A 23586-nucleotide genomic window follows, 5' to 3' on the forward strand; every position below is an offset into this window, starting at 1 on the left:
AATGAAACCATATTAAACTGCATCATCATAACTTGATTGAATTCTTTTTGTAAATTCTTGGAAGCTTTAATGCTTAACCTCAATAGTTTGACATCATGTACTTTTCATTGTATCTTCGATATTTTCCAATGATTTAGTTTTGTGCACTTATTCTTCATAATATTTCTGTGATGCGACCCATAATAGAAAAAAAGAGATTTCGCTGAATGAATGCTACCAATGTGAAATAAGATGATAAAAATGAATATCAAGGCAAGTGCACAAAAACGAAACGGAAAGGCAAATGATATTGCATGCAGACATGACGAATACGCAGAAGTAATTCTATTATCACCGTTTCTTATGTTCAAAGAGCTAAAGGCCAAGGACAGAATGATGTCAGTACCGAATATATCGTACTCTTAAGTTCTATCAAATCTTGAGATTACACCCGATATCAGAATGAGACGAAAACCCTATGTGAAGAACATTTTGTGTATACACCTCCAGTTCGGTGAATTGGATGGCCGTTTTAAAATGTTGAAGATAATATATGACTACTGTACACCTCTAAGTTATTTGTTTGTTTGTTTGTTTGTCTGTCTGTCTGTTTTTATCATGGTCTTACATGGTTTTCCATCATTTTGATTATTTACTATTTTTGTTGCCATGGCAAAGTGCATTGTTTCTGTTTTTACGACATCATTCGTATATATACTTTATATTGTATTAAAAAAAAAATCCTTTATCAGACGAGTGTAAGAGAAATGAAAAAAAAAATTTTATCTCTTTGGATTATGTCAACTTTTTCTTTTCTTTTCTTTTTGATGATGGAAATAAATCTACTATTGAATATTGAATGGAATACAGCACAGGCATTACTTTGTCAAATTTGCCCTTGGAACGTTTTTATTATTGCTTTATTTGTTATTGGGTTGTTGTTGTTGTTTTGTTTTTTTTACTGTGTCTGTGCCCTACACAAAGTAAATCATGGATTATCATGTTGTTCAAAGAGAATGCTTATTTAAGACCTGACACATTACATTACCATTTGCCAAGAGCAATCAGTGCATCATAGCGAAATTCATATTACTACACTGCAAAAACTCCGGTGTTGAATAGTGAACACCGAGCTGGTGTTAAATTTTCGGTGCTCATTTATGGTGTTAAATTAACACCTACGGGTGTCATTTCCAAATTTTAAACTGTTTTTTGAAGAGTTTCTTAGTAACTGCACTTCTTGTTGATTTTTAATTTAAACAAGACGATCAAGAATTTTACATTAAAATACTAGATTTTGAAAAAATGTGAAAATAAATTTACACCAAAGTAACACCAGCTGGTGTGGTCCCTTATTGAAGCTGGACGGGTGTTAAACCATTGATATTAACACCAGCAAATATCAAATCAACACCATGTGGTGTCATTTTTGAATTAACACCAGTACAGTGTCAAAATAACACCAGGTACAGTGTCAAATTAACACCACGAAGTGTCAGGTGAACACTTTTCAACACCATCACAGTGCATTTTTAACACCTGTGGGTGTGGTCCTTTATTGAAGTTTGATCGGTGTTAGATTTAACAACCGTGGTGTTAAATCTAACACCGATGTTTTTACAGGGTAGTATCGATCGGAACCACTTCAGAGGGGAGGTTGAGATCATCAATGTGCACCATTGGATTTTTCGACGCAGTCGGCAAGCACTAGTACAGTATACAAGGTCTGTTATGCTATGGGGGTGGAAGTGATCGTTATTGGCTTGACGAGTACTTCCGCATGTGTGTTTGGTAGATAGTGAACGCGGTGAACACACTCATCTTTCATTGGCTAGTCGCCCTTTCTGTTCTGTTCACCAGCTTGTTGTTGTTGTTGTTGGGTTGTTCGGCATTTTCATCTAAAGTCGAGTATAATGCGTTGAAAAAACGAAACTGTTCCTTCCTCTAATTGATTGAGTGATTTTATTTCTACACTTAATTTACATACGTTAATGTAACAGGAAGTCAATTAATGTTATCAACTATTGCTTGAATCTATAACGGCTAGTTGAAACAGGTAAGTGATTATGCAACATGAAGACGAGCAGGCAAGTGTTATTCTGTGCTCAAACTTTATTAGTACATGTAGGCCTATCTACGATTCAAAAGACAAATTAAACAATGCTATAATAGCAAATACAGGAGACCATCATTATAGGACCATTGTTCTGTGCACGTTTACAAACAAATGGGTGTAGAGAGCTGAGGTAGGACGAATCGATACTCGTTATTATATTAGGGCCGCCTGGCAAAAAGGCTATACACAAGCCGTCCACAACAATGTCTCCGCAGTCGGTCTATATATACATCCTTTCAAGCAGAAGTTGGCTAGACGAGCTTCTGGACGGTTAACGGACAGAAAGTTCCAGCGGAGGATTCGCCTTGACGCCGCATTGCTCTCGTGTACTCCTTGCTTGGGCTAGGGTGAGTAATACCATCAATTTCCTGTCTTGAAATCTTGCATCAAACATTCGTGCACGGTTTTATGTTGTAAAGATTTTTTTTTAAAGGGTCGAGGCGATACCAAACGTTATAGCTGATTCAGGAAATCGCACACTAGAAGAAATAAGTAAATTGCCTCATAATAGGGTTTATGCATACATAAATATGTATGTATTGCTACTTATAGAGGTATAGTTTATGTAGTCATCAACCGTGCCATTCAATACAAATACTATATACTAGAGGAGTGAATATAGAGACGTTTTGAGGATTGATTTTTTTTTTTTTTTTCGTATGGTTGACAGATGTCTTTGCGTGTGGTTGGCAAATAATATGACGGACTATTGTCGGTTGTTTTCTTTTGTATCGTTGCCGGCTATTACGTAAGAATTAGTCGATATGAAGCGTGCCGCATAAAGCGGTCGGTGGTGTTCGTGTAACGTTTGCCTTGTTGGGCCTATCCTACAACTCCCACCACCTGCCCCTCCCCCAACACACACACACACATCCGTACTGTTCTATGCGCAAACCATTGGGAGACCTTACTCCAGCTGATTTCGTTACCATGGTGAGATCATATTGCACTTACTTATGTAAAAACATGGGTCTGTATAACATGACAATCTTATCTTGTGTCCGACTAACGTTGTGACAGAACTTTTACAGATGTGTTTATCTATTTCACTCTTTGTTATTTGTAAAGATCACATACATGGACGAACTTAAATCGATATTGCAAACATAGTTTAAAATCTAACCAGCCAAATGATAGGATAGCTAGGCTATAATAGAGGAACCAGGGGTGCAGCGAAACACCCTCATTAAACCTGATATCAAGAACCCTCTAGGAGGCTGCATCTTTTGATACTGGAGCCGTGCAAATAAGTCATTTGGTTTCTATACGGAAAATGTCTGTTTTTCATATCACCTTTAAATCAATAATAAATTGATAAAGATTCATAATAGGGCAAATCATTTTATTAGTGCTTACTATATATCTGAATTATCTCGAAAACCACGTAAATGATGCATGGACCTAAGCTTCCAAAAACGTGGTATCGGGTCTTGCAAAATTTAACCGACGTTACAGTGATGCATATATATATATATCGTGAAAAATTATACATGATCGGGGCAAACCTCACCATCCTCTAACTAATGAAAGTGAAAACATGGGTTGGACAAAAGAAGTAAAAATAAGTACGCATAACATACTTAATTCTGTGCGGCCATTCTTCAGAGATATAGGTAGAAAAGAAGTAACTGTAAGTTAAAACGACATCACCCTATAAAAAAGGGGGGAAAATGTCAGTTGACGTGTACTAGTATATACCCGCCAAATAGTTTCACGTGTATGGACAATAGTCCCTTATGCGACCAATCTTATGAGTTTTGTGGTGCGTGGTCACACACGAAACATAGAATATTGCATTATACTTCGCATTAAACTACAATGTAAAAAGAGGAAACTGACGATAGATAAGAGTACCCGCTTTCTACCTATATAAATCGGATCGGCACAGAAATTGCCATTCATCTGGCTTTAACCGATATTGCAACGTCAATAAAAAGTCAAATTATACATTCAGTATTATTATCATAGCTGCAGCAAATTTGATATAAGAAACGTGCATCAAGTTTCCATTTAAAAAGATATTACCTCATAAATGGTGATGAATTCTTGACGACACACAATAATCTTGTGAACTTTTTTTTTTTGTTATAGAATTAAGAAATAAATAATACAGTACGCAAAGACGTATCCCTTGATGACTTTCGTTCGTTTTGACAAGGGCAAAAGCTATGCGTGTATGGCCTCTTTGTCATTTTATGCATTCTTATCATGCTTATGGTGAGGCTGCCTTGTTATCATCCTTGTTCATTGCAATATGTAAAAAATTTTGAAAACATTCTTATTCATCATCCCAATCACTATAAATTCTGAAACTCTGTTCTCAGCATAACTAATCAATAGTTGTTCAAATGTAAAAGTCTGAAAAATGAGAGGTTATCTAAATAACTCGGATCAGCACAGAGATTTCTGCATTACTGATTTTAATTATTGTTGCACACATAGCCAAATTTGGCCAGGGAACTACATACAACAATAATTATTGATAACAGAAACATATCATTTCACATTTTCACTTCAGGAATAATATAGATATAGCTGGTGATGAATCCTGGCAACTGCACTATCGACCTTATAGAGAACTGGTTTATTGTCGTAGAATGACAAAGGGGAAGATATTGTACATTAATGTTTGTAATTTTAGATGTATCGTGTTACTTAGAGGTCCATCGTGTTACTTTTCCACGCAAGGAGTATCTCGGTGAATCTCTTGCGTTTTAAGAAAGGCATAAACTGAACAAATCTGTGAAGGATTGACCTGGGATTACAGGACAGGGAGAACAAATTCTGTGGTACCATTACTCAATAATGGTGCATGTATTGAGAGTCGCGACGATTGGGCTTTAATTCAATTGATTCTTTCTTTCTTTCTTTCTTTCTTTCTTCTTTTCTTTTTCTTTCTTTCTTTCTTTCTTTTTTGTGTGGAAAAAACAGTGTGCCGTGCGTCACCTGAATATGTTCATCTCATACCACGTTGATTAAAGGGGCATTCGAGACGATTTTCATAATTTTATATCATGTGATACATAAATTGATAGTTCCATGTATAGATTTGTGGAATTTATTGAGGTTCTTGAGCAGAGAAACAATACTTTGAAAAACCTTAAACAAATTACACTGAACAGTGTCAATGACATAGGAGCCTCGCATATATCAGAAATGTGGCAGCGTAATTCCATTACAACACCACTTGCTTGCAAGTTCACCTGTGTATAATCTATGCATGCCTTCTTCTTTTGTTCTGTTTCCTTGAGCCCCAACTCATGCATTCTTATGATGAGGCTGCCATGTCATCATCCTTGTTCATTGCAATTTGTAAATAATAAAATATATTAATATATAAATAATAAATTTCGAAAACATTCTTATCCTTCGTCCCAATCACTATAAATTCGAAACTCTGTACCCCGTATAACTAATTTATAGTTGTTCAAATGTAAAAATCTGAAAATCATCCAGAGGTCTCCTTTTTAAGATATCTTTCTGACGTCATATAGTGTAACGAGTTTTTACAATAGGTCCTGAGGTTATTTTTTTTTTAATGAGTGTGTGTTTCTGTGCGCATGTGTGTGTGTGTTCAAGCATCCTGTTTGAAGTGAACATTACGTAACTATTACACTCGTGCATGTTATATCACAGCCGTTATTTAGCCAAGAATTCTGATTCACACCATGCAATCCCCCTTTTCATCCAGACCTTCAACCACATCAGAGTACGGACTCTTAACAACTTACAATTTTCTCCGAGTCCATCCGTTCACCGTTGTCCGTGATCTTCTGACACGAAAAGCTGACCTGAAAATAAAAGCATAGAGTTATCAACCAGACGGTTGTGTCTTTAAATCAGATAAGAAAAATACAGGATTGCCTATAGTCATGGAGAAGTCGAGAACGGTACAAATTACATTTTCCGGTTATGCGTATATAAGCTGATGTCAACAGCGCGTTCTGTTTGCAGCAGGCCTTTGTAGTGCTGTGTTCAGTTTTTCCTGTCCACAGCTCAACTACTGTTACAGTATTCCCCCTCCTTCTGGCCTTATGTTTGTAAGGAGAGTCGTACGCTGCTACGTGTATATCTAGGGGAAGGCAAGAATATTATGTTCAACATCTGGTGGAATGCAGCGACAGGGCAAGGGAAGGGGTGTTGAAGGGAGGTGTCCCCCTCCCACAGGAGAGAGGGTTTGTACTAATTTGCAGACTTGAAATTTTTATATAGATATTTTTTTTCTCACTCCCGGTGGATTAGTTGGAAATTTTCGATCAAAAAGGTTCAGAGAAATAAACACATAAATATACAAAAACAATGGCCATGGACGATGTATTGTAAACTGGAATTAAAGCTTTAAAAAAAAAACTAGATTATTTAGCAATTGTTATGCGACTTTTTTTTTTCATTTACTGATTTGTGTGTGTGTGTGCGTGTGTGTGAGGGAAGTATCCAAGTCTAAAGGGAGAGAAAGAGGGGCTGAAAAAAAGAAGGGGTTGCCCCCCCCCCCCCCTCCGCTGCGCGTGGCCATGTTACGGCGTGTGTGTGTGTGTGTGTGTGTGTGTGCAAGGGTACCGGAATTACTATTGTACTCATCTGTAATAGGTGTTTAAGTAGGTCGAAAAAAACAAATCTGCGGATCACAGTTTGTTTATGAATACAATAAAAAAAAATTAATCGATCAAAACCTCACGCATGTAGCTATAGGTGTAAAGGGTCCGTGATCTTGAGGAACCGTCTAATATAGCAACACTTATTCTGCAGCCTTTCTTGTCTGTAATCTTTGTTCTTTGACAGGCCTCCGGGGTAGCCCTTTATCAGACTTTGGTACAAAGATGGAGGACAGTGGACTTTCTTGATTCTGCAAGGCCAGGGTTAGGCCTACATTAAAATGCACAGATTGAGGTATTCTTGCAAGCCAAGTTGGATAAATCATGGTACCATTACATCCTATAATGTGTCATGCGTCACATTGTTAGAAAAGACATTGTAGTTTGTTGTCTGTACTGAGTTAGGACTACGTTAGTATTGTCCCATCAATAAATGGACTGTGGAGATCATTCATTGATTTTCACATTGCAATCCTATTGTAAGGCATCGTTTTAAGGCCCTACGTGGTAGGCCGTGCGCAATTTGCAACAATTTCAGTCGCTATCTGCTGACCCGTCCAGTCCTGTATATAATATGAGAATTTCGCTGCAAAAATTTAAAGCTAAAAGCATCGTAGGTCCTACTAATGTAATGGCTCAAAATTTATCTTTCACCAATTCGAAATTGCTGGCGATAGGGCCTATATTGAAAAGCTCTATAGAGAAACGTGTCTGGCTGACGCGATTTGCCTGGATAGTGAGTTGTTTTGTAGTATTTTGAGATCAAAAGTGTGAAAAATAGTTTTAATGATATAAGTCGGTATACCAACTTTTATTCCTGAAGAGCCCTCCCTGCTCATTGGCTGAGTACGCAGAACGCTGCTATATGATTGTGATGATCGAATCGTGTCCAAGCAGTAAGGCTATGGTCACAACCCCCAAAATCAGCCTGCTCGGCGACCGGTCGGCGAGTTTTTAGCTAAAACCGGTCGGAGAACGACCGGTGACCGACCAGTGACCGACCAGGCGCCGCTGATTTTTAGGGCATCGGTCGGTCGCCGCTGAAGTTTTAACGCGGGGTTAAAATTTCAGCGGCGACCGACCAGTTTTCACTCGCTGCCCAAAATACGCTCGGTGTCCGAGCAGGAACCGCCCAGGTACTGACCTAATCGAGCGGTCGCTGCCGAGCGATTTAGGGAACAAAAATAATAGAGACAAAAATGACAACAACACAGAAGAAAACCTAGATCGAGCGGTCGCCGTCGAACGATTTGGGGACTAAAAATGTTAAGATAAAAATGACAGCTACCAGGCACTGAAGGAAATCAGGGCCTAGATGGAGAAGATAATCTAGCGCAATGTGGAAGAAGCAGGGGGAGGGATAAGAGGCAAGGAAACCCCACCAACATATCAGCATCTCAACATCTCGGCAACCGACATGAGGGACATTGAAGTCAGAGGCAACCACTTCGGGGCAAAAGAGATGAAAGCTAAAAGTTAGTGTCGATATGTTGACGTAGTAAAATATGGTTTGGTTACCTTATCATTCATTAAATGCCTACGGGTCACCGGTAGATGACCTATCGATCACCCGTCGGTCGCTGAGCAATTTCGTAAAAATCGGCCTGTGGCCGGTGGGAGATCGTCCAGTTGCCGATGGGGCATCGCTCGGTGACTGTTCGGACTCTGCTCGTTGCAGATCCCCACATTTCGCCAAAATTTTACTGAAATCGATCGGTGACCGACGGGAAATCGACAGGGCGCTGCTCGGTCATCGCTAGGATTTTACAGCCTGCTCAGCATCTCCAAAAACTGCTGAGCGGTGCCAAAATTTCAGCAGCGACCGAGCAGGCTACAAATCGGTCGGTCGCCGCTCTGAGTTGTGACCGTAGCCTTACTGTAGTATCCAATCGCCTGTAAAACAAGCTCTCGTGAGAAATTGATGTTGTGGTGGCCCGATATTTTGTAATCGATGTAATCCAATTATGAAACAACCACGACCTTGTAAGTTCTGAAATTGTAGTGCTTCCGAAGGTTTCGACTAATACTTCGCTTTTCTTGGTTACCCAGCTGAAATGCTGTTATTACAACATTAATTTACACATTTCTCACGCATTTGTGTATATTTAGAGAGAAAAATCAACATTTTTGCTGCCATATACGAAAAATTTATCTTGTCTGCATAACATTTGACACGACTGAATTTCTTTTTTATCTTACACTGGGGAGAGATTTAGTCTAGCAGCCAGAAAGGGTCCCCGTGCACCCCCCCCCCCCCCCAAAAAAAAAAAAAAAAAATTCTACGATATGTTCGAAGATCGTCAGAACCTGTATTTTCCGAATCCGGTTGTCGCCAGCGGGAAAAAAAGGTTGCGCGCGCGTCTAATTTGCATATTTCTAAGATGGGCGCCGCCCGTTGCTAGGAGACGGATTATTTTTGAATAATTTTATTTAGGAATAACAAATTACCATAAAAATGGTATCATTTTGAAGAGAATCAAATTTCCTACAAGCTGATACCCCATTTGATGGGATAAATAGATGTTGTCATGAAATATTAAGGAAGGAATTATATTTTTTAGCATTTTTCTAAAAAGATACGGAATTTGGTTATAATGTTCTTTTCCATACATTTGATATGCATTTACAAATAACATTTGAATTTTCCTATAATTATTCCCCAAACATAGCTATTATCATGTGAAAACGGCTTTCCAATACATCAATTCCTTTAAAAGTTACACGTCATTAAAGGGAATATAGTTCAATAGGTTTTACAGCAATATTTAAGGGTTATAATGTCTCCGCGCGCAATTGCGTAGGTTCTGTTGTAGGTCACTGCTATCTATTTATCAAATCTCATCGAAATCGGCGAAGAAAGAAAGAAAAATTACACTTTCTATTCCTTATATGAAATAAAAAATTTTTTTTTTCTATTCTGTGTTACCAAACTCAATCAATTCAGCTTCCCATATGAACAGTTTCTTGTCTTTTTGGATTCCCTCCAAGAACGTGAAATTAATCACAACTTATCTGATATTACAAAGTTAAAGAAAAAAAAATTACGTGACAGTTTCCTCTTATTGGAAGATTAACCCGTTGAGGACGAGTCCCGAGTATACTCTGGCAGGTGTCTATGGGAAATGCGTGTTGTAGCAAAATCAAACCGTCCTCAACGGGTTAAAGTGAAAAAAAAAGAAGAATCTTATGCTAAAAGCGCTAAGAAATAAAGAACTTGTTAAATGGCCTTTCAGAGTTTAAAATGAAACATGGCTATCTTATTTTTTCATAACAAAATGAAGGGAAGTATCTGTGTAGTTCATGTCGGCCCATACTGGGTTACATCATAAATTCTTCAGAAATGGTCCCCGTGCACCCCCCCCCCCCCAAAAAAAAAAAAAAAAATCTACGATAGGTCAAAGGTCAAAGATCAAGTGAAATACATGCTCTCCTATTCATCCAATTAAACCTAGGTCAAGGAAGGTGACCATTCAACACATTTGTGACAAACATGCCATTATAATATTTTGCCAATTTTGTGAAAATGTAATCACACATTGTCCACATGTACTATAGACCTATTAGGAGAATCATGCATTATGGCAGAGGCATACCAGTCGTCATAGCGACATTTCTAGTTTAATATTACAACGAAGATTACGACTATTATTAGCAGTTGGTAATTAAGTGGTGTACGAAGACTAACTCAGACAATACATCATTATTTGAGTGGCTATATAATGTACAATTGATAAAAACCCAATAAATCTGTTTTTTTTTTTTCAGGTTATACAGTGCGTATCAAAAAAAAAAAGGTAATCCAACTTTGGCGGGCTACTACTTTACAATTGTCAGCTATGGAGAGCTCAATGTTTTAATTCTAATGATATCACAAACCATCGAAAGCTATACTGCTGCCGGCTGAAAGCAATAACAAATTTAGTTCTTGTATAGAAAGAATGGCCACGCGAAAGTAACAAGATTAATGCTCTGTTACTGGGAATTTGAAAACAATAATGGCATTGTTTCCATTCCTGTTGTGTCGTTGGTTGTTGGCGTGTTTCCTTTCAAAGAGTGCAAGTATAGGTTAATAGATGTCGGCGTTAAAGCTTGTACAATATAACAATATTGGTCACAGTTTATTATTCCGAAGGTTCATTTTTTTCCCCCAAAGTTTCGTTATTCCGGAAGTTCGTCATGATATAGATAAACGGGCCCAAATTTGTTATTGCTGAAAGCAATAACAAATTTACTTCTTGTATATTATAATAAGAAAGGCCACGCGAAAGCAACAAGATTAAATGCCCTGTCACTGGGAATTTGAAAACGATAATGACATTGTTTCCATTCAAACCGTATTTTTTGAGATTTGATCAATAGATAGCAGTGATCTACAACAAACCCCACATACAGAACCTACGCAATTGCGCGCGGAGACATTATAACCCTTAAATATTGCTGTAAAACCTATTGAACCTTATCCCCTTTAATGTCGTGTAACTTTTAAAGGAATTGGTGTATTGGAAAGCCGTTTTCACATGATAATAGCTATGTTTGGGGGATAATTTCAGGAAATTTCAAATGTTATTTGTAAATGCATATTACATGTATGGAAAAGAATAGTCCAGTCAATCTAGCGCTTTTTAGGGGGTAACCCACCACTAATTGCAACAGTAGGAATTTCACTGCAGTGCAAGTCGCTGAGGCCTCCTGAACACCATACTAAAAGTCTCAAAAAATCCAGTGGGGCAAAATAGTAAAATTTGCATAATATGCAAATTAGCACCTGTAATGAGAGAAAATTGACAGATCTCAGCTTCCCGTTATCCAATTTTAAAGATCTAAATGTATAAAGTTATGTTTTATAGGTCAATGAACACGATGGATGCCTTTTCGAATTGGTCGTACAAAAATAATTTACTTAAAATGCAAATTACCGGTAATTGTAAGAGTACATTCATAACAACAGTACTCACATTGGCATAATGCACGTTTTGCGTATGGGGACGCGGGGTTGAGGGGTATCTTTGGGTGCCTCCCAATGGGCCGCTTTAAATGTGCACCCCTTTTTACTATGTAAGTATTGTAAAGCAATGTCTCCTGCATTGATTACATTGCATTTCTTGGAAACAAAAATACCCTTGCTATAAGGCACGATCGAATTTTGACAGCAATGTACGATTGGAACATATAATATTCGCGTTATATGATATTGTATGTTTTCTATATTGCCAAGAGGATAAAGGGCATTTTGGGGGCACGCGCCACAGGATCGCCCTTCAATAAGCACCCTCTTTAATGTGTAGATCTTGTAAAGCAAATCTTCTTCTATCATTTTCATGACTTTTCATTTATATAAGAGTGTATTTGCTGTATTGCCGGACCTACTTTTAAAACCATCCACGCTAGAACAACTGTATTTGCGTTGCTAATATCCGTATTTTGTAATAAAGGGCGTGAGCGTAGGTGTAAATTTAGGCACCTCCCCAGAGATTACCTTTGAATGTTCACCTTTTAGACAATGTAGTTATTGTAGAGCAATGTTTCCTCTATGGATTAGTCGCATTTTTGGAAACAAAAAATGTGCCTTTGCTATACGGCACGATGGAATTTCGAAAACATGTACGTTTGGAACATATATTCGCGTTATATAATTTTTTATGTTTTCTACACTCTAAAAACAAACTTGTCATTTTATGAGTAGAACACCATCTCAAATATTTTTAAGTCGTAACTACTCACTTTGAGTAGAAGTTCTACTTATTTTAAGTAGAATTGTACTCATTTCCAAAACTTTGTCTGGTGTTGCTCCGAAATTTTGAGTAGAAGGCCGTCTCATATCACGTCATTGGCAGGGAGCGTTTTTATTCGTCAATGTTGGGGCCGGGTATCACGTTTACTTGTAAGTAATGCACGCATGCGCAGTGACCTGCGCTCGCTCGCTAATCCTGGAAGTTTGGCTGCAGACAAAGAGATTTTTCTCCTCCCCACCACTAGAGGGCGGACTCTACAATGGAGTCAGTGATTTCATGGGGGCCGCCATAGCTCACTTAACAATGGCGGACTTTGCGTACTATGTATACCAAAGACGCTTAATAGATAAGACACGAAAGTGCGCGCTAATCCTGTACAAAACAAATGGACAGCGCGCGGTCTTCAAGCGTATACGCACATCACCTGAGACGCGCTGCCTTGACGCTTGACAAACAACAGCAGCGGCTTCAGGGACAGCGCGTCTCAGGTGATGTGTGTCTTTGCCTGAGACGCGCTGTCTTTGCAGATGTTGTTGTTGTTTATCAAGCGTTTTGATTGTGAGATCATGTTGTTGCCAAATTTTTACCTCCACGAAATAATCCTTATTACTCTAAAATCTCGTTCTTCAAAATAATCCCCTTCATCGAAAAAAAGCTACGACTATAATTTTTAAATCTTTTTAAGATAATAAAGATACCACTACCTTTGGAAATGAATGATGTTCCTAGGTGTACTGAGTTTGTACTTAGCTCTCTTTTGTATCGTCATGTAGGGTAGCCATTTTGTGTCCATTGTTATCGCGCGCCTTCATATCTTATTATCTCTACTATCTTTGATGTATACATTTCTACAGCGCGTATTACGCGAACTTCTCAACTTTTACGCGAGTACGCACTTGATTTTGGCTGCTCCTCGGTTGCTCCTTTGCTAGCGTGTTAGCACGAGGGGTGAGCCTACCGTTGTACCGCCTCGTTGTCATCCATGCTCCCCTTGCGCTCACAAAACAATAGTACAGGGCGTACAGACTCCGCACTCTAGCAGTCACTGGGGAAAATCTCTTTGGCTGCAGATGATGTTCGCGAACGTGATTTGGGTAAGTTTTTAATCCGTTCTTATCATCTTTTTGAAGACCAAATATGCAAAACATTTGAGTCTAATGAATAGTGTTGGATATATAGATATCAATCAGATTGCTCTTGTTGTCTCTTGAAAGGAATGAATGCAATTTTTACGTATTTTTGTCTATGTCTGGTGTGCAAGGTTTCACTGTATCTGTTAACAAACATGGCAGGCCTGCTGATGGTGCCATACTGCATAACTACTGTACCGGTAGGCCTACCACAGTACCAGGTAAACGAAGTGTCTACTAGAAATTCTAACATTTAGTAGGCCCTACTGTTCCCTAGAGGATCTAGATCAGTACTAGTAGTATTAATTTATGGATTCTAACGTTACAGACTCTAACATTTAATGTTAGGATACTAGGCCTAACAGTTACAGTAGAATCTAGTACGTACCCTCTAGTAGGAGTAACGACGTACAGTACTGTAACAGTTAACAGATGTCCTATTTCTAGTATCGGTATCCTACTTCAAACGTACGTTAGGGCCTACGTCGTTATTACTACTAGTATACTATATCAGACCGTCTGTGGCACGATAGGGTTTTCTACCTAAAACTCTGGTGTTACTGTTACGTGTGTTAGGTTTAATGTTCACTAGTTTAGGTGCCTTTTTACATGGCTAAGTTAAGTATGCTTATCATATACCACTACCAGTGACGTTAACTGTTGACGTTAGATGTAACTATTGGAGTATTGTTGGAATCAACAGTATTACTATCACACTAAACAGGCCTAACAGTTCACATGAGACTTCTATTTCTAACGTTAAAGATCCCGTCTAACGTTAGTTCTAACATTAACAATAAATTGCAGTGTTCTAACTGTTAGTCTTAGTCAAGTAGGATGTAGGGCCTAGAGCACTTCAATTCCCAACCAGACGATGAGGGAACAAGCCAAAACTTTATAACAGCTGAGTTGTTATGTCTGATATTCAAAAGAAATTAGGCCTAATTTCTAGTCTAATGACACTTATAATAGAAACGTAGAACTCTAACATGTTACGTATGGTACATGGCCAATACTAAATAGGTTCTAGGTCTACGTAGTCGGGGCAGGCCTCTAAACGGTTGGAAAATACATTACTAGATCCAACGTTAGTTACGTGCATTGTGATTTGTAGGCTAACTGTTCGATCTGATTAGTTTCCAATTAGGCCTAGATCTAACTGTTAGACTATAGATCTAGGTTCTAGATCTAGTGCGTAAAATATTAGATCTAACAAAACTAAGGATTCTGACGTTACCTAGATCTATACTAGACTTTCTATAGATCTAGATTTCTACTAAGATTATCTAGAGCCAGAGGCTCTAGTAGAATCTACTAGAATCTAACCATACACCTGTAGGCCTACTGTTAGATCTAACGTCAACGTGAGACCTATCATCTAGACATTTAGACTCTAGGCCTACTGTTACGTAGAAAATCAAGACCATTACACTAGATCTAAGTTAGAGTTTAGACTCTAGTTTAAATCCTAACCGTTAGACCTACACATTGTACCTAGCTGTATCTGCCGGATTTTTGAATTCTTGATATAGGCGAATATAGGCCTACCGGTACCGGTACCTAACTTCTAGTCTACAGCAGATTGTCTATGTACAATTTGTGTTTATAATAGACAGACTAGTAACTAGTTAGACTTTAGAGTCTAACGTGTTAGCTAGGAGTCTTCAAAGGTCTAATACCGTACCGTAGTAGTCGACCTTACAGTTCTAGAAGATCTAACAAAATCTAGGTCCTCAATATGCCTAGAGAAATATAGTTCTAGACCCTAGATCTAGAAATCCTTGTCTAGATCTTACTCTATGTCTAGACCTAGTCTAACATTTAGATGTCTAGATCTAGATCTAGAACTGTATAGTTTTTGGGTTTGGCTGTAATATTCATATAGCGACACATGTGTAACCATTGGGGTGTAGCCAGAGACTAGAGTACCAGGTTCCTAAGTAGGGTAGATCTACACTGTAGATCAAGAACCTACAGGTCTACAAATACAATGTACCGAACTGTGATGTGCTATTGCATATCAACATATTGTACATGTTCGTCTTTGCATGTAGTCCACGATGAACTACATACTGTACATCTACTCCTACGTACGGTACTAGTTCTATAGTCCTGGGTAGCATTTTCCAGGGTGGTGTACATCAGAAGTGAGAAGAAAGTCCAGGGTTTCCATACAACTTGCTAGAATTTGTTTCATGCACGTAGGTTAGATACAGTTGAAAGTACTATAGTTGTCCTTGATTTCCTTGTTCAGATTTTGCCAATGATTCCATTGTGAACTGCAGGGCTTGGTTTTTCTTTAGCCCGACCAGACGCTGTTAGTACGCTGTGCGGATACAGCGCTACTTACAGCGACTGGGCTGTGTATGTTTTTCTTGTGCATTTACTTGCAGTTTCGGTACATTTTATTCAGTGTAATTAGTGTGACTGGTGGTATTCTCCTGTGCTTACTTTCAGTTCTATTTTAAGCAAAATATGAGTGAGCTTTTGTTGAATCTTTTTCATAAAAGTTTGTCAACTTTCTTCAAACCTGACATTGAGTTGAATTTTTGGTTAGCAGATGACTTGCAGGAAGACGACTAGGACACGACGGCCAAATTGAACTGCATGGTTAAGCTGCCATGATCATCCCAATAGTCAAGTGGTATCTTGGATGAAAGAAAGGTGCAAAAGCAGGGCAGTACATCGTACTGAGAAGTAAGTGCCAACTGCGGATCTTTTTCAACATTTTCCCTGATTGATTGACATAGACCGGATGGTATATGATTTGTACTTTAAAGCTAAATCTCTTGTACTATATTGGAAGTAAAGTGATGATTGTTTATGGCATTCATGTTTAGCATTGCCCCCTTCATGCTCTATTGCACATTATGTCTTCTGCAAAACTAGATGATGGATTTCAACCAAACATGATCAAACAGTAATTGTCGTCATGTGTTTGCCCCCCCCCCCAAAAAAAAAAATGTAAATAGAAACACCATCTTCCAAAGGGGTAGGATATCCCAGATTGTGTCTGTGTGTTGAATGTTGGATTCCCATAGTCAGAATAGGGGGAGGCCCCATTCTCCCAAATGGCAAGGCTTGAAACATCGTCATCAGATCCAGAAAGGAAACAGTTATAAAATGTTTTATGTTGATATCTTTAATCGTAGATGAGGAACGTAATACCATGCATGTTGCCCCATGAAAGGTGAGTAGGTAGCTCATAAAGCTCTTATATTTACTCGCATATTTTTAGTGATTATGATCATGTGAAAATGTATCACAAATTGATAGATGAACATGGTCAGTAAGTAAATTGCAGATCAAGGTCTGATGTTAAATGATAAGTTTCTTTCATTTCATTTACATATTTCAGTACATTTAACTGTAGTGAAGAAGTTAAAACCTGCTCATAATAATACATAGTGCTTTCCTGGTCTACAAATTTTTAACTTAAAATATAGGTGGGACAGGATTCTGAAATCTTGGCTCCCCAGGCAGCCCAACAGCTCATCACAAAGAGGCCATGATTTTCAGAGATATCCTGAGATACGCCGAGAAGCAGGTGGACTGGAGGAACTACCTCAACTAGTATGGAATATTGGAAACAGGTTAGCATATTGTTATTTGCAAATGGAACCGGCGGATCAGCCAAATTACTTGAATATTTTTCTTTTTTGATTTGTGATTATAGTACTTAAATGCTCCACAAGCATACTATTTCAGTCTAAGACATGTTATTTCACATTTACTGAAGAATTTTGAGGGAAACTCAAAATTTGTTAAAATTTTGGCTGATGCAGCTGTTCATTTTGTAGACCAAGATATATTGTACTCCCTACCAGGCCTGTTCATTGTCCCAAGAGTTTAGATACTTTCATTCATTTCATTTCATTTTATTCTACTATTCCCTTTTTTTTTTCTTTTCAGTATACGGTCATGCAGTTGCAAAACAAAAAAATATTCAATGATCATTTAACATTTGACATTCATATGTTAGTACACAGATGTCAGTCCAGTGCAACATACGTTTGCAAAAAAAAAAAAATAATAATAATAATAAGATTAAAAAAATAATTATTTTGGTAGATATTCTAATATTTGTTTCATTTTTTCCATTTGTTTGTTTTCTTATGCAAATAACACAGAATGATTGTAAAGTAGCATAATCGATTAGATATTGCTTGTATGAAGTATTTGATGGCTAAGTTTCTGTGATGTCCAAGTCAAATCCATATCTTACATTGAGGCAATAGTATTAGTATGCTATTGTGGACAATGCTATTGTGGACAATTGTATCATTATTATGTTCTTTATTTGTCATTACATATTCATTTTGTAATCCACAGATCAGTACAAACATCCCAGTGTACCTGGAGACCTTTGCGCGATCACATGTACAGCCAGCTACAAAATCTACATAGAAGAAACCAAATGGAGACTGGCCATTTGCACAACAAAACATCTTCAATCCATAAGGCTACAAACACCAGGACTTTCCGTAGCCTACAATTTCAGTTTACCAGGACACACCATGAACAACCTCAAGATCTGCGTTATGATGACCTGCTATGGTAGCATGGACAAAATCCGCAAAGTAGGCGAGGAACAGCTTGTCCACCACCTTGGATATCTACAGCCCACTAGACTTAATGTTTCTTTCAGTAGCTATAAATTATAAATTTCACGACACCTGTGATGTCTGCAGGATTTTAGAATCAAAATTCAAATAAAGTTCTTGCTTATGAAATAATCAAAAGTACATGACATTTCCCATGTTGCTTCTCTAGCCGTGTTTTGCCACTTTGTCACCATCAATTTGATGAAATGAGAGTGTGTAAAGAGAATAATATCCAGAGAACTCTGCTTATCAAATTCAAATCTTTTTGGACTGAAGAAAAAGCTTTTCACACAGAGAATTTGGCTTTGGGAAATGAAAAACATAAGAAAAAAGAATGAAAGATGTGGAATGGCATTTGACTGTTTGGAATATTTAACTTGTGTGACTTCAACACATTGTAGGGACAGTTAAATTTGTAATAGACAAAGATGTCAGCAATTATTTCATTGCATTATGATAGATATCTTATTTTATCCCACTTAAAGTAATCTTTACAACACAATGTGACAAATTTGAAATAGGGCACGCTGAATATGAGTTGGGGTATAGCCATACACACATGAAGAACCACGCAAGTATCATTACATAGTGTATAACTCGACTAAAAAATTTTCAAAAGACCACGTGATATTGTGTTCTTGAATGTGTGTGTGTTGGAATGTATGCATGCTTTTCTGTCTGTGTCTTATTCCATTTAACAAGGCAATCTCTTAACATTTGAGAAGTTGCCAGCTTAATTTTGAATAGAAGTGCTTGTTAAATTGACAAGTTTCTACTAATTCTGAGCAGGCACTCTTATCAAAAAATGAGAAGGTTCCTCCTCAAATTTTGAGAAGAACTCCGACTCAAAAATTTGACAAGTTAGTACTTATTATTTTGATAAGAAACTTGTAAGTGCCCCTCGGATGCGGAGAACTTGTCAAATTTGACAAGTTTCTACTCAAATTTGAGGAGTATTTTTTTAGAGTGTATATTGCCGTGAGGGTGGAGTATTTTTTGGCACATCCCCCAAGGTTGCCGTTTAATGTGCACCCTCTTCACTATATAGATCTTGTAAAGCTAAGTCTCTTCTATCATTTCCATTACTTGTCATCGATGAAAATTGTATTTGCTGTATTGCCGGGACTACTTTTACAACCGTTCACATTAGAACAACGGTATTAACGTTGCTAATATCTGTGTTTTGTAATAAGGGGGCGTGAGCGCAGGTGTGAATCTGGACACTTCCCAAGGGATTCCTTTTGAATGTTCACCCTCTTGACAATTGTACAGCAATGTCTCCTCTATTAATTACTTGTATTTCTTGGAAACAAAAGTGCCTTTGCTATACGGCACGATGGAATTTTGAAAAGATGTACGTTGGGAACATATATATTCGCGTTATGATATTATATGTTTCTATATTGCCGTGAGGGTGGAGTATTTTTTTTTTTTTTTTTGGCATATCACCGTATAGATCTTGTAAAGTTAAGCCTCTTCTATCATGTCCATGACTTTTCATTGATAAAAAGTGTATTTGCTGTACTGCCGGGACTATTTTTAAAACCGTCCACGCTAGAACAACGGTGTTTGAGTTGCTAATATCTGTGTTTAGTATCAAGGAGGAGTGGGCGTAGGTGTAACTTTGGACCATTCCCAATTGCCTTTTAACGTTCACCCTTTTGAAAATATGGATAAGATTGTAGAGCGATGTCTTCTCTATGAACTACAATGCATTTTTTTTTAAACAAAAGTGCCCGTGATGTACAGCACGATCGAAGTTTGAAAACATGTACGTATGGAACATATAGTATATTCGCGTTAATGATATTCAATGTTTTCTATATTGCCATGAGAGTGGTGTACTTTGGGGCACATCCCACAGGATTGGCATTTAATGTGCATCCTCTTACTGAATAGATATTGTGAAGCAATGTTTCTTCTATCATTTCCACGACATTCATTGATATAAAAGTGTGTAGCTGTATTGCCGGAACTACTTCTAAAACCATGCACCAAGAGCGTCGGTATTTGCGTTCATAGTACCCGTGTGTTGTAATTACGGGGCTTGAGCGGAGGTGTAATTTTGGACACTTCCCAAGGGATTGCTTGTGAATGTTCACCCTTTTGACAATATGGTAAATATAGAGCAATTTTTCTTCTTATAATTATACTGCATTTTATTGAAAACAAAAGGACAATTTTTGTACAACTGTAACGACTATGTGAAGGCATGGAAAATTGGAACATATTCGTGCTATTATTATGGTAGTGCATGTTTCCTATATTGCCCTGGGGATTGGATGATTTTGAACGCATTCCACTCGGTTGCCTTTGAATGTGTACCCCTTTGACTATATGATTATTGTAAAGCAGTGTCTCTACCATACAAAAATCATGAAAAGTAAAGTGTTTTTATTTACCACCCGGCAAAACTACTTTCTACATGCATGTACACCTGAGTTTGCTTGGGCAAATAATGCATGTTTTGTTAACCTGTTTTGGGACCACGACGGTAAGGGTAGGGGTGATCTGGGCACTTCCCAAGGGCTTGCCGTTGTATGTCCACCCTTTTGAAAAAATAGATATTGCAAAGCAATGTCTCCTCTATTACCGTAATTGCATTTTACGAAAATAAAATCGTATGTGCTAGACAGGCGGAAGAACTTTTCCGAGGTATGTACCCATGGAGCATATTTCGCGGTTGTATATACTGCATGTTTTTCATTGCCTTTAGGATGCATGGGGTTACTTTGAACACCTCCCACAAGGTGGTCTCTGCAAGTGAACCCTTTGAGCTGTATGGATATTGTAGATCAATGTTGTTTTTTATCTTTACCCCGGCAATTTTTATAGAAATAAAAGTGTCTTGATATGGCAGGAATTCAATTCAATAAGCAATTCAAATAGACATCACTTTTTTCTTTTTTTTTTGTAACAGAAAAGAATGAACAACGGTTGTAGCACTTTGCGATAATTATTCATAGTCATAAAACTCAAGGAACGACCTTTTTTGAGACATGTTCTTTTGGAACGACTGTCATTGCGTTGATATTTGCGTTATCAGGGTCATGATTGTATAGAGGAAATTAATGTGGGCACTTCCCAGAGTAGGCTCCCTTCGAATGGTCACCACTTTAACTATGTCAGTGTAAGTCAAAATTGCAGAGCAATATATCTTCTGTTAACCCTATTGAATTTCATTAATAAAAGTTTCTTTGCTAGAGGACCAGAAGGATTGTTTAAAGGCATGTACCCATAGAACATAATTATGTATTTGCGTTGGTACATGATTATTGCAAGTCTTAGACTGCGATTGCCTTCGTATGTGAAACATTTTCACCTTATACAATGTTATAGATATTGTAAAACAATGATTCTTCTGTAACTTCCACTGAATTTTGATGAAAATGAAACGAAAAGGACGTTATAGAGTTTTTTTTTTTTCCGCTTCAAACAGCTGTATTCACGTGTATGTTTTGTACTATGCCGCGAGGGTATAATAGGGATAAATTCGGGTGCCTCCCTGCGAGTCGCTTTGACTGTGCACCATTTTTTTGAAGATATAAACATTGTAGAAAAATGTCTTCGCTGTCAATGCCAATTCTATTTCATGGAAATAAAAGAGTATTTGCTAGACGGCCAAACGACTTTAAAAAAAAAAAAATCTTGTACGCTTAGAACAACGGAACTCGCGTTTGTTGATGCATGTTTTGTAATAATCGTGGGGATATAATGATCGATAGGGGTAACTTTGGGCACTACCCACAGGGTTTCCTTTGTGCCATCTTCAGTATCTAAAAACTCTCAAGGATGCAAGAGCTGAATCATCAAGAAACGAATGAACTACCCTCCTATCATTACAAAATTGGACAAGTTATAGATGTTAACACTTGTTTAATTTCGTACTTTGATTCTACGTAATTTATGGATAAGCTATCATTATCTGTCTGATAACAAACTCTAATTTGCATAATATTATTCATGCTAGGTAACTATTGCTGTAAAGTTTGTTTTTGGTGAAGAGAAACTGAAATATCATTTTTTAACACTATTAATATGCTCATATCGGGCACCTTGATGCATTTGAATATTCTGTTGGCTCGGTCCCTTTGCATACTATGAAAATGAGGCCCGGATTATGTACAGGGAAATGTTTGCATCACAATAATTGACATTGTAAATATAGGTTCCAACACATTCGGTGTTCCAATCTGAAACCAATAGAAGCATAGTTTTCATGGAATCACTGTATTCTTATCATTATGGGAGCTAATTTTGCATATTATGCAAATGAGGCCCAGATTATGTACATGGAAAGTTTGAATCGCACTGACTGATAATGTAAACATAGGTTTCAACACTTTCGGTGCTCCAATCTGAAACCTAACATAATTTTCTTAAACATTGCATTTTTATAATAATGGCAGCTTATTTGCATATTATGCAAATGAGACCCAGATTGTGTTCATGGAAATGTTTGCATCGCACTAACTGACATTGTTAACATAGGTTTCAACACTTTCTGTTTTCCAATCTGAAACCTAGAAGCCTAGTTTTCATGAAAACGCTGTATTTTTATCATTATGGGAGCTAATTTGCATATATGAAAATGACCCAGATTATGTACATGGAAATGTTTGCATCGCACTAACTGACATTGTTAACATAGGTTTCAACACTTTCTGTGTTCCAATCTGAAACCTAAAAGCCTAGTTTTCCTGAAAACACTGTATTTTTATCATTATGGGAGCTAATTTGCATATTATGCAAATTTAGCCACTTTGCCCCCCTGGATTTCTTGGGACTTTTAGTATGGTGTTAAGGAGCCCATAACAAGTTGCACTGCAGTTCAACTGTTGCAATTAGTGGTGGGTGAAACCGTATTTTGACTGGACTAGAACATTATAACCGAATTCCGTATCTTTTTAGAAAAATGCTAAAAAAAAAATAATTCCTTCCTTAATATTTCATGACAACATCTATTTATCCCATCAAATGGGGTATCAGCTTGTAGGAAATTTAATTCTCTTCAAAATGATACCATTTTTATGGTAATTTGTTATTCCTAACTAAAGTTATTCAAAAATAATCCGTCTCCTAGCAACGGGCGGCGGCCATCTTAGAAATATGCAAATAAGACGCGCGCGCAACCTTTTTTTCCGCTGGCGACAACCGGATTCGGAAAATACAGGTTCTGACGATCTTCGAATATATCGTAGAATTTTGTTTTAGGGTGGGGGGTGCACGGGGACCCTTTCTGGCTGCTAGACTAATTATTGTACTTTGGACTTGTTAGACTGTAAATTCAAAGTATGAAACATGAATAATTATTTCAAATTGCCAATAGAGTTTGAGCCAGCCCTAGATACGTGTATTACAATTCCCAACCTCGCGGAAAAGATTTGAGCAACATACAGCGAAAAAATATCTATTTTCCTTCACTGTCCTTGC

General features: G+C 37.6%; 1 protein-coding gene across 3 annotated transcripts in view; it reads left to right on the forward strand.

The window, feature by feature from the left end:
- Positions 1-23586, forward strand: part of LOC140227048 (galactosylceramide sulfotransferase-like) — a 173213-nt gene that overhangs the window by 24108 nt on the left and 125519 nt on the right. Inside the window, exons 3-6 of one of the 3 annotated variants that reach the window (XR_011901013.1) lie at positions 2258-2442; positions 16110-16246; positions 16996-17142; positions 17882-18268. The gene's annotated coding sequence lies outside the window, so the exon portion shown is untranslated. Of the gene's footprint in view, positions 1-2257; positions 2443-13444; positions 13514-16109; positions 16247-16995; positions 17143-17881; positions 18269-23586 lie in introns of those variants that run through there. The other 2 variants (XR_011901012.1, XM_072307481.1) reach the window with 2 other exon arrangements.

The sequence above is a fragment of the Diadema setosum genome, chromosome 4 (assembly GCF_964275005.1).
Source record: "Diadema setosum chromosome 4, eeDiaSeto1, whole genome shotgun sequence".
In the NCBI taxonomy this organism is placed as follows: domain Eukaryota; kingdom Metazoa; phylum Echinodermata; class Echinoidea; order Diadematoida; family Diadematidae; genus Diadema; species Diadema setosum.